The 10,888-nt window shown below is 42.2% G+C and overlaps 1 protein-coding gene and 1 long non-coding RNA gene across 3 annotated transcripts in view; both read right to left on the reverse strand.

The window, feature by feature from the left end:
• LOC113477048 overlaps nt 1–10,643 on the reverse strand; it is a 27,063-nt gene extending 16,420 nt beyond the window's left edge. Inside the window, exon 1 of the long non-coding RNA XR_003397833.1 lies at nt 10,553–10,643. This is a non-coding gene — a long non-coding RNA (uncharacterized LOC113477048). The remainder of the gene's footprint in view (nt 1–10,552) is intronic.
• The window catches only part of KCTD1 (potassium channel tetramerization domain containing 1), a 99,184-nt gene that overhangs the window by 55,924 nt on the left and 32,372 nt on the right, over nt 1–10,888 (reverse strand). The gene's annotated exons all lie outside the window — the stretch shown is intronic.

Raw genomic sequence — 10,888 nt, forward strand, 5'->3', positions numbered from 1 at the left:
GGGGGGGGGGGGGAAGACATTTTAGTTTCTCCTTACAGCATTGGTTTATTTTTTTTGGGGGGGGAAAACCTGAGAAGACCCAAGGAGCCCAGAGCCACGGGCTGTCGGCAGCGGTGCCCTGCATCCCTGTGGCGGGGCTGCACAGTCACGGCTCTAGCAGCAGCGTCTGTTTGTGCTGGATCCCAAACTGACTCCCCGCGGGAAGGACGGGGCCACAGAGGACTTGGCCACGCCATGTGCCGAGCAAGGGGACGTTGCTGTGAAGGCTAAGGTAGTTGGGTAGTTGTTGCAATTCTGTCACTGGAAATCTTCACAGAAGAATGCCAAAAAAACACCACACTGGCGCATTTTACAGCAACTAACACTGGTAAGATCATAACCCTGTAGCAAAAAAAGTGTCCAGTGGAATGAGTCCAGCACTTTACAGAAATAGAAACACCTTAATCAGAATATTCAGCTAAGTTACCAAGCACAGAATGGGAGGGCGTGCGGGTGTGTTGCTTTTCTGGCAAAAATTTGCACACGGGCCTTGTGAAATCTTAAAAAAAAAAATTATTATTTATCATCTACTGTACATTTTCCTGATAAGATACGGATTTAGACTGATTCTTTGGTATCTTTCAACAACTAAACCAACCACATAACAGCCTCTGAAAGTATCTGCCGTACGTTTTACATGACTGCAGCAATCACTACCATATCATTATCCTGTACTGCAGATCTAGCCTACTATTATGTTAATGATCCTGAATACATCTATTAGCAGTTTGGAAGTGAATATACTGTACTGAAGAAAACTGACTGGTTAAAAATTCCACTTTAGCACAGGCGTGAGAAATCCTTTCCTAATGAATTACCACAGTAAACTTTAAAAAAAGGCATTAAATTATCCTCCTCTGTACCATGGGGATACTTTTGCCATTTACATAGTAGTGTAGTGCTACTTCCATACACCAGTGCACTAGCATTTCAAGTAATACTATGTTTAGTATTATTTGAGTCACTCTACATTTCAAACTCGATACCCACTTTGACACACTTGTACTTGCTAGTCATAATGAACCTGGCTTTTCCTTAACTTTTTTTTTTTTGGCATTCCTTACTTCTGATACTTTTCTGTGTCTAAAAGTGACAGGAACAGCATATATCTAAAAGTACTTTCAGTGGAAACACTTGTAGCTGAGGTTCTACTTAAGAGATACCAAAAAGCCTCACAATGTTTTATTGGAAACCAGCTGGTAAATGCAGGTGCATTTCAAAAATGATGCATTTAAAAAAAAAAAAAAAAAAAAAGTAACTTGCAAAGACTTCTAAAGAGATAAAACCAGAAATAAAGCTGCTTTAGAAGTGTGTCAAATAACCCAAAACGAAGGCAAAACTACAAAGTTCTGACAGGATATTAAAATTGTTTTTGCTTTTTAAAAATCAAACGGTAACTGTTACCCATGCTGCTTTGGATTGGCAGCAGCTTCAGAAAGCCGATTTTGAAGCAGTTTAAGACTGACACTGAAATCATGTTAGTCCCACTCTGCCTGTTTTATTTTCAAACAGTACTTGTGCAAAAGAACCAGAGTCAAAGGCTAGAGGATTTGCATAGCCATTCCTGCTAAAGAATATAAATTTTTCAAGTGTTGGTGCTGGAAAGAAATCATATTCTACCAACATCAGTCAGTTTGAAAGAACTTGGTTCTCCTCATGTGGCTTCATGGACCACAGAGCTTTGCATTATCCCTTTTGCATCCAGGAACAGTTACTTTCCCACTCCCAAGTATGCCAGTCACCGATTAGTGTGCATTTCAGAGAGATAGTGGGGTTTTTTTCAGAGAAACTGTATTTTCAAAGAGATAATCATCAAGATACATACTTCAGCACTACCAAAATAAAAGACGAAAGCGCAAAATATACTAAAAGGCTAAACAGTTCTTTTTGAACTGGTTATTTGCCAAAACCCACATGGTTAGAGCATCTTATTATTTTTCCCTTCTCTAAAAAGCATTTTAATGAACCAAGTAGAAATGTGAACCTTCTCTTGCAACAGTCTAGGGAAAGCTTCCAGAAACTAGTGTTATGATAACAGGAAAAAGACAACACGTTTGCTAAACCCAATATGGAAACTAGTACTGATAAACTTGATAAAAACCTACACAAAGTATCATCTCCCGATCACCACAAACATAGTCTGCAATAATTTGCTAGCTAACTCCTGTGATAAACAACTGCAGTATCAGTGTCGTATCTGAGATGAGGAGTATGAGCACATAAGCATCCTTTATGTGAGCACTGCTAGTCCTAAAATTATTAGAAACATTGGGAAACCTTCAAAAAGGCAATCAATTCAAGCAGGTTTCCTCTGACATTCATGCACCGTTCGTACTACAGCTGTAGGTTCTTCTGCCATGGCATCTGTGCTCCCATTTATACTTTCCAACTTGTCAACCTAACTCTCACAGTTAGGTCCTCCTAATTTGGCATCAAAACCATATGGGTTAATTACGGCACTTCAGACGACTCACATACTTCTGAATAGAGCGATTTCAACACGGGGGAAGGAGTTTGTCAGGCATGTCACAGGTAACAGCCAGCCCTTGCAAGAAGGGAGGAAGGAGGCTATTTAAGTCCACTTCACCTTCCTCACTCTCTTCCCCACATTTCAGGAACAAGAAGGAAACAGTCTCAACCCACCCCAAGCAGAACTAAACTGAGGAGGGCAACGCGAGCGGATTTCCCCTTCTCTTTCGTGCTAAACCCACATACCCCATGTTCCCACCCTCGCATCGGCCAGACACACCACATGCTTCCGCTGCTTCTTCTCCAGGGGAGCTTTAAGCCAGAGGATGCTCGGTAATTAACCACTGATGATTTCCTATTGCGCCTGAGAGTTTCAGTGCTGTTCCTTCGGGTGCACTGCAGACACCTCACCTGTGAAACAAGAGCTCACACTGGCAAGGCGAGCACAGGCTTTGCAGCCGGTAACCCTGGATCAGAGTTAAGAGCTCAGGATGACTACACCAGATCTTAATAACACAAAGTCAAAGCATCTGACACAGTATGCTGTCCTTACTGCAGAACAACCTCTCCCTGCCACTTCTGAAGCCTGCTAGAAACACAGGGAGGAAAATCATCAGCAGCGAAAGCAGCAGCTATATATATATCCCTGCAGTGAGTAAAAGCTCAGGATTCAGCTGAAGGGTGTTGAGAAATCACTTGAAATTTCTCCAGCAATCCTTAGTTTTCAACATACATAAATGGACACACATAGGGAAAAAAAAAAAAAAGGAACTTAAAATATAGTGGTATTTTAGGGAAGTCATTCATCTATGCATTACATCCCTGACAGACAGATGCAAAAGTAGTAACAGCATATACAAGCACCAATTCGCAGATTTGCAGGGAAGCCTGAGAGCTGTGGCTCCTTTATTAGAGCTACCAAGCACAAGAGTCCCAACTACACAGCCTCCTCTTCCTCCCACTCCTCGTATCATAAACCAAACTAAAACAAATGACAGCATCATCAGACTTGGTTCCTGGGCACTTTATGGAGGAGAGAGTGAAATGAAGCACTGTGCTAGAGATAAGCCCAGCTCAGAAACCACCCCAGCACCTCCACAAGATTTTTTGGATAAGAAAACAGAAGGAAAGCCCAAATTTATCCTCACACTTCACATCCTATAAAGAGATTTCTGTCCTCCTTTTGCAAGGACAAGTGTTCTAGCCTGTGTTACCTGAACAGCACCTACCCAACAACCTACCCACCCCCATGAACTACTCCCACTACAAAAAAGCTGTACTCAAACCTCCTCTCCTACGCCCACCTTGGACAAGCTTCACCACAGGATTTATAATCCATTCCTTCCTGCAGATCACATCAGCTTTGTCTTCCTGGACTCCTGTTGTTTCTCAATGTAAAATCGCGACAGTATTACAGCAGAAGCACTGGTTTCACACTGCTCGAAAAAAAGTGATTACCCCTTGCCAAAATATACATGATAACACACTGTCCAAGCTACACTACACCACATCAACACAGTGCACTGCTCAGGCAAGCACATGAAGCAACTCAGACGTCCCAAAGAGGTACTAGCTCTAATATCTATGCACAGGACTGTGTTATATGGAGCTGAGGTGTCCTAAGCATACAGTTTTCATATACTGGTAAATGAATAGGGCTTAAAAATTTCACTCAATTTCAATTTAATTAAAACAATCTGTCCTAGCTACAGAAGTGTACAGATGAATACAATAGCTAAGGATATAAATTAATTAAGAATTTACTGGAAACCTATATACTGCATCTGTACGCTACAACTCTGATTATTTCCCCAAACTAAAAATGGCATTAAGAACACATCAAAGGCACTTGTCCTCACTAGGGATTAAGTCCTTAGCAAGTTTGAAGGTTTTCAGATCAGCTAACTAAAACTGGCTGAGCGCAAAAGCACATAAATTTCTAAAAGCCCGGAAGAATCATTTTCCTTGTGGATAATCTCCAAAAAACAACCAGAACAGAATTCAATCGTACATCTTCCAATGTTACTTTTAGATCAAGGTATTATGAGAAGTTCCAATCCCTTCCTTACTCCCCCCCTTAAATGCCTGGAAGAGACTTAGAAAGCATTCCCTGGAAACATGATTATATATTTTTACTATCACAACACTAATAAATCTCTCCTACATCAGATAAAATGCAGTTACCAACACTTGTCCCTTGAATCCAAAATATGATAAAAAATTATCTTGCACATACATATTTGGCTACATGCCCTTAACAATTTCCTTCTGAAAGGAAGGGTGCATTTATTGCTTCAGAAACAGAAAAGCAAAATAATAAGAAAGAAAGGACACAGGGAAAAAGATGAACAGGAGGGCTTGGAAAGTGACTGAAAATCTACAACATTGCTAATTAGGTTCCAGCTTCTAACACAATAGTGGGTGTACCATGGTCTGTTATCAAGTTTATAGCCAAGGGCACAAGACAATACAACCCCACATTCAATTTAATTACAGCCTATGGCTTTTGCAGTAGTGGTGTGTTTCAAAGGGTTTAAGCACTCATTTATTTCTACACCGTACATGAAATAAGGCAGCTCACTGTCATACAGACTCACCAATTAGACTGAACAGTTTCTGATCTCTTGCTCTCTAGAAGGAGAGCAGTGGGCAATATGAAATCTTTTACAGGATAATCACAGAAGACTTTTTGTTAAAAAAAAAAAAAAAAGCAGCAAAAAAGCAGCAGCCCTCTACTGCCTTTAAGTTTGTGCATTTTATCTTTGATGTGCACAGAGGAAGAGTACCGACACAGTCATTTCAGATTCTATAGAATTTCAAAAAGTGTCAAAATACAGCAGCACTTCAGTGATGCTGTTTTTTCCTCCTAATTGTACTGAAAAGGTCATCTTCATTTAAGTTACACAAAACAGATAACCTCTTGCATTCTTAGCATCACTGAACGCTGGACCAAGCAAGTTCTCTGACTAGTTCACATGATGCAGCCAAATAAAAGGAGTCTAATTTCTAAAAAGTAAAAATATTTTGAAAATTAAAAGTGATAGCGGCAGAAATCACCATCTGAAATAGTTACAGAATTTACTACCTCCAATATATCGTGCCAATGCAACTACGAGGACCTGTAAAGACAGAACTGGACTCCAAACTCCATAACCACATTCAGAATTGTGTGTATTGAAACACCATTCCCTGATCTTCTGTGAAATACTCTCCTGAGTCACCTTAAATCAACTTCCTCCCCAACAGCTGATCAAAATGCACCCACTTCACTCTAGGAAACAAAACCCAATTCCCTTCAGTACATACACTGCCCTCAAAGCTGTATACACAGTCACTAAGCCTGACCTCTATTCTGCTTTTCTTGCACTCATCTTGGGAAACATTCATATGCCTACCAAACTACATGTTAGTTTTAATGAACATAGCCTGGGATATCCTATTGACTTCAAAAAAACTCCCATCTCTGTTAAACGATCTTTAGAAGAATTCAGTTACAAACACTCATTTCCACTGAAGACAGCAATAGACAGGTTTCATTTGTTTCCCTATGGAGACTGATAACAAAAGCTGTCTTTGGGGACCATGTTTGACACCTCTGCTACCCTATCCCCCACTTCCCAAGGATTTCAGAGCAATTCTGATGACTATCAGATATAATAGGTCCCTCCTACGATTAATCACTTCCCTCATCTGTAACCTGGTAGAAGATGAAAATCTTCCCCGCTTAAGAAAACCACAACCAACCAAGAAACAAACAGTAGCTCCCAAGGTAGCCACAATTTCTTTAACTGTAGGTTAAAGTTCCTTTAACCCTCACGCTTTACGATTTTAATCTCAGTGCTTCTTTTAAAAAAGACATCAAGTAAATCCTGGATTTTCTTGCAACCTGGGATAATCCATTAATCAAAGAGGAGGGCACTAACTACGCAGTAGGGCAGCCAGTACTAACCTCTGAAACCAGATCAACAGAAGTACTTGCCACAAGAATTAACAGCGTATTTAGCAGTCATCAGTCTTAATAGCTACTGTACTTTAAGCCTTTAAGATAGGTATGTTGCCTCATCTATTGTATGCATAGAAATAAAGCCTCACATCCTAACACCCCATCCTAAGCATCCTTCCCTGAAGCTGTCTGAGGAGTTCTCCTACCCTGCATACTCTGAAAGCACCTAACAATGGTTCTGGGCAGAGTACTACAACCATCTGTACAGAACAGAAGCCTTTTTTGTGGCCATTTTATGGAAGTGGAGGATGTTCCCAGATCAAGCAGAAAGATTCTTATCCACCCCCAAAACCAAAGACTTTTCCAAAAAGAGCTAGACTGATTTATTACTTTGATTTCTTCCAAGTTGTGCCTGCTGCCGACTCATATTCCTCATGTGCTACTGTTTTGCCTTCTTTTGCAAAACCTGCAGTCAGAACTACGATTTCTGGTTCTGTTCAGAGTAAGCCCTTCAAAGAGAACGTAAGGCACTAAGAAGATACAGGCCAAATCAAAAAGAACCAAAAAGGACAGCTCTGGATTTAAAGCAGGAGGAAAAAAATGTTTAAGGATTCCTTGGAACAGCCAAGATAAATGCACGAGTCATGTTTTAATGACTGAGTGTTCGGTAGATATTAAGATATCTGATGAAACTCTTCACAAGCAGCCCCAAGAAACCCAGCTGAGTTAGAGAATCAACTTAAGAAAAGCATTTTTAAATGACAAAACTCTCCTCACCCATGGCAGAAGTCAATCTATTTTTCTAGACCTATTTTTGGGTATTACTACTGTAGTAAGTTCAGCATGTACCAGATTTATAAATCTCAACAGCTACCACCACATTGTAGCATCAAAAGCTTAAACTTTAGCTATTGTTCATCTTTCAGTAACACGAGAGATGAACAACAGCCAAATTACAACCCTCTGTCATCAACTTGAACTGAAGTACTGCTGTCAGTGGCAGGAAAATTGCTGCACTTCAGAGCAAATAAGGACTGAAAAGAAAGTTGTGCCATGATGGCACAGTGCTGTATGCTTAAAATACACTCTATAAATTCTGCTCTCAAGGCTGCAACCTAAAGCAATAGTACATTAAACGTTCATCTTGATCCAACCTTTCCCTAGCTCTGGAGGAGGCGCCTATAAACCCTGCATTGAAAAGACATCTTGGGACTAAAACAAAAGATGGGAGCAACCACAATAGAAAAGCATAAAATTAACATACTTGCTCCAAACACTTGAAGTTTGTAGTCAGTGCAAACTGAAGACATCCCATTTGGTGCCTTCATTTATCCTCTGACACACCTTGCCTAATGTTCTCAATGCTATAAAAAAAGAGCACGCATGCACATCCTCTCCACACCACCAGTTTTTCACCAGGATATTGCACAAGTCCATGAGGGCAGCAGAATCTGTCCCCTGGAAAAATAATTACAAAGATGACCAATAAGCCACAAACTTACGACCTTCATGTTTTCAAGGAATCACTAATATTTGTCAACAGTGAAATTTAGTGTCACATTACTTGATGAGATGGATTCAGTAAAAAGGCTTGGAAAGTCTTTGTTTATAATTAAGCAACAACAATTGAGGGCCAGGGCACTTCCTGGGGATTAATGACTAGCTGGGAGAGTCGATGGCTTGAGGCAATGCCTTGGGATATTAACCCCAACCAGTCATTAATTTCCCCAGGAAATGCCCTGGACCTCGATTAGCGTAACTATTATAAAAGGAGATAAAGTTTAGCATTAACGTTCTCCCAAAGAAACCTATTCCACAGCCAGTATGTTTTCATTTTGTCATATACCAGAAGAATGCATAAGCTAAAACCGACACAAAAAGAATTGGTGATTAAAAAGAAAGAAAAAAAAAAGACATTTTTCTTTCTCCTAAAGACTTAAATTAATGAGTTCTGTAGTGAAGGCAAGATTCAGCTACAAAAGTGGCTGGGCAGCTTGTTTAGCTCGTTAAATTGTGAATGGAGATGAACATTTCCATATAATTACTAAGAAAACCCACACTGCCTAGTATCCTTACTGATTGCTCATTTTCTTTCTTGATACACTTAAGAGAACAGCACGCGCCTGTGTACTCTATCATCTATTTTAGATGCTTCTCCCTTTCTCCCCACAGCCCGCCACTAATGAGAATTACAGCTCCAAATGCTTCAGCGCAGCTCTGCAACAAACAGTTACAGCAGCTGGATTTCTCCTCGACTAAGCATTATGCAAGTGTGGAGAGATTTGTGGGCCGGGGTAGATCAAGCTCTCCAACCTGATGACTGAAGGTACCAAGACACCTCATTTAGTAGGTTAAAGACACACGTACTCCATCACTGCTAACTGGATCAGAACTTCTCTGCCCGGTTCCCCTCTTCCTCTTCCTGTACTCACGTGTGCTGGTGCTCTAAAAAAAAAGCTAAACTACACCTGAAGTTTCAAAATTAATTTCAAGGTCAATTAAAAGCAAGGAAAAGAGGAGTCTAGGGTTAAATACAGTGAAAGAGCATTAGCTTATACCTGAAATAATGAGCTAGAACAAAAACATTATCTGCACATAATCAAGCCTCTAAGCCATTCAGAGACACCAGATACACACAGCAGGAGATCAAACTACAGTACTCCACTGAAGTGGTCCAAAAAAACCCCTGCTAGAAAGGAGAGGTCACAGGTATTGTAAAGAACATAGATGCTTATGCAGGCATTCACTGGAAGCCCCCCCCCCTCCCTCCAATTAGCCTTCAGGCTGGTTGATTAGCTGGCAAACTCTTTGAAAGGGTCAGTCTGTCCAGAACTGGTATTTCCACTTGGGAAACAGCTCAGGCATGTCATATACCTGTGCTCACCCAGCGCCTCGCTCTCCGGCCGACGGCTGCGATTCCTGTTATTACTCGACACAAGAATGTCAGAGGGGTTTTGTAATCGTGTAGGGCAGCCAGCAGTGAAGTTCTTGCCTGAAACACGGTATTTTATGGGGCACAACGTAACTGCATACGCTTTACAGATTTCGTTAGAATGACTTCCAAACTTGAAGCCAATTGCAGAAGTGCAGCGAGTCTTTAATTGAAGTAATTTAGCTCCAGCGCCCGAGCACCTGAAAGGAAAGTGCTGTTGGAGGGGATGGGGAACAGGCACCAGCACGTGCCAGCGCACGGCAGAGGGGGTTCGCAAGGCATTAAGGCACAGCTCAACAGCGGTTTTGACAAGACCGTTTTACCTCAATGAAACACATCTAATGAACTTGGGCTCCTTCCACAGTTAAGCTGCACCTAAACCCCTTTAACTGTGCTCTTACTGTATATTTCGCCACTATGGTAACTAACACAACTAAAGCCAATTTGCCTTATAAAAAAAAAAAAAAAAAAAAGGGAAAAAAAAAAAAAGAAGAGGAGCACTGCCAGGAAACAGAGCTATTTTAAATAAACAAATACAAGATGAATGCAATTGCCGTATTAACCCTCTTGTTAACTTCTGAAGTTTAAAATTACACCCTCATTACTAGTGTGTAATTGAGTATTCTCCCAGCTGTTTCCTGCATTTGAGGTTATTCAAATAGTACATTAGCACATCAAGAACACCACACACACTAATGATACCTGATGCCCTTATCTACTATTTCAGCCCGACTTTCATAACTCACATCTCCCGCAAAAAGAGAAAGAACAAAAGGGGAAAAAGAAATAAAAAGGAGGGAAAGAGGGAGCCCGCAGGGCTAAGCTGTTGGTGCCGACACTGACCGTGAGCAAGGCAGCCCCTGGGCACCCCTCCAGTACGACCCACAGGCACATAGCAAGTGGCCACCAGACTGGTGGTAGGGGGTAAGGAAATTTTGGGCGAGGGATGGATAACACGCATCCGGGCTCGTTGGATGCGGGCTCGTTGGATGCCTGAACAGTGACAGTCACCCCAGGAGTCACCCTGGGGCTGGCAGTGTGCGTCAGTGCCCAGCCCTGAGGGAGATGGAGAAGAAAGGAGGGGTGCAGTGGGGGCTATGTGGGACCGGGTGCAAGGTTGCCACCTTTTTTTTTTTTTTTCCCCCTTTCCTTTTTCTTTTTCCGGTTACCTGTGTGGGGGAAACAATAGCAGGTGATACTACTGTGGGTGAGGTGGTGCTTCTGTGCCCATTGGCTTCGGGGAGGAGGTGAGGCAGGGGGTCATGTTTCACTGAGACCACCACCACAGCGGGTGCGGCGGCGTCCAGGGGCTCAGCGGGGCGGCGGCAGAGTCTTTTGGGGGAGGCAGAGGGCCCACAGGCATCGCCGCCGGCCGCAGCCCCCGCTGGGAACACAGCCTCGTAGAGGGCCCGCTTGGCCGGGGCCACCGCAGCCGCTTCTGCCTTCACCGGCGCGGCGTCACCGTCTTTGGGCAGCACATAGGGGTTGGCAGCGGGCGGCCGGGG

Source organism: Athene cunicularia (genome assembly GCF_003259725.1).
Source record: "Athene cunicularia isolate RWA chromosome 2 unlocalized genomic scaffold, athCun1 chr2_part1, whole genome shotgun sequence".
In the NCBI taxonomy this organism is placed as follows: domain Eukaryota; kingdom Metazoa; phylum Chordata; class Aves; order Strigiformes; family Strigidae; genus Athene; species Athene cunicularia.